We start from the raw sequence: 1,497 nt of genomic DNA, 5'->3' as shown, positions 1-1,497 counted from the left end.
GATACGGTGAACCACCAGATTCTCCTGTCAACCCTATTGGAAAATGGAATCTCAGGAACCGCACTCCAGTGGTTTGAGTCTTACAGATAGGTCCTTCAAGGTATCTTGGAGAGGTGAAGTATCCAAGTCGCAACATCTAGCTACTGGGGTGCCTCAGGGCTCAGTTCTTGGACCACTTCTCTTCTCTATCTCCATGGCATCACTAATCATTTACTAGTATTACTATCCTTGTGGGGACATTTTGTCCCCATAACGTGATAAATGCAGGTACACACACACACACACACACACACACACACACACACACAGAGGCAGTCAGCAGTGATGTATGTACACGTTCTGCGTGTCTCTGTAAGTATGAGATGAATGTGCTTTGACATGCATCTGATTTTACAGACAAGTTCATCCTTGCAGAAACACACACACACACAGTGCTTTACAACTATAGGACAGGAAGAGCTAAATAAACTTATCACTGCATCTAAACCAACAACATGTTTATTAGATCCTAGGTCCTCTGCTATTTTCAATATACATGTTGCCCCTTGGTAATATTACTAGAAAATACGGGATTAGTTTCCACTGTTATGCCGATGATACTCAACTATATATCTCAAAAAGACCAGATGAAACACACACACGCAGGCACGCACACACACACACACACACACAATAGAGGTTTAGAAGATGTCTTTAAGATGTTTGTGATTTAAAATGAATGTAAAACTGACATCTTAGAGACGTCTATCAGAAGTTTGCACACAACAGATGCTTTCCAGATGAAGCAATCTTTAACAGACATCTTGCAGACGTACCTGTGCTATCTGAATCTGTGAAAGCACTGCTTTATGACCTTCATCACATCTGTGGAACTAAGTTTCTTACACGTGATGCTAGCATGACATCTAGTGGACAGAAGCAGAACTGCAGTTACAACGCTTACGCGCCAGTAGAGGGCGCCGCTGAGGAGTCATTGTTCCTGGAAGACAGACGAACATACAGCAATATATGTATGTATGTATATATATATATATATATATGAAATATGCTAATTATATTCTATATGACATATATCAATTATTCTAACATATAACATATATCAATTATATATATATGAAAATATGCTAATTATATTCTATATGACATATATCAATTATTCGATATAATATAATAACATTATATTCTATATACTGCAAAATACTGCAAGTGATTATATATATATAGTGTTGTTATTTATATTTAATGCGGTGGTATTTATGTTGGCTGATTTCCTCTCAAATCCCCAAATAAAGAACCTCTGGCAGATGCGTCAAGGTTTTTGACACACACACACTCTCACACACACACACACACACACACACAAATTCCCAACCGGCCGGGATCTGCTCCACCGGGGGAAACGCCTTGTCGCCTCGGACCCGTTCTGTTTTAATTAGCCTCCCGGTGCCGCGGGTAATTACGGTAACGAGCCGCAAAATTCCTCCAAAAAAAAATACC

This window comes from Sinocyclocheilus grahami, unplaced genomic scaffold, assembly GCF_001515645.1.
Source record: "Sinocyclocheilus grahami isolate Dianchi unplaced genomic scaffold, SAMN03320097.WGS_v1.1 scaffold1296.1, whole genome shotgun sequence".
Taxonomy (NCBI): domain Eukaryota; kingdom Metazoa; phylum Chordata; class Actinopteri; order Cypriniformes; family Cyprinidae; genus Sinocyclocheilus; species Sinocyclocheilus grahami.
The sequence above is the reverse complement of the archived record's forward strand: the minus strand, read 5'-3'. Positions refer to the sequence as shown.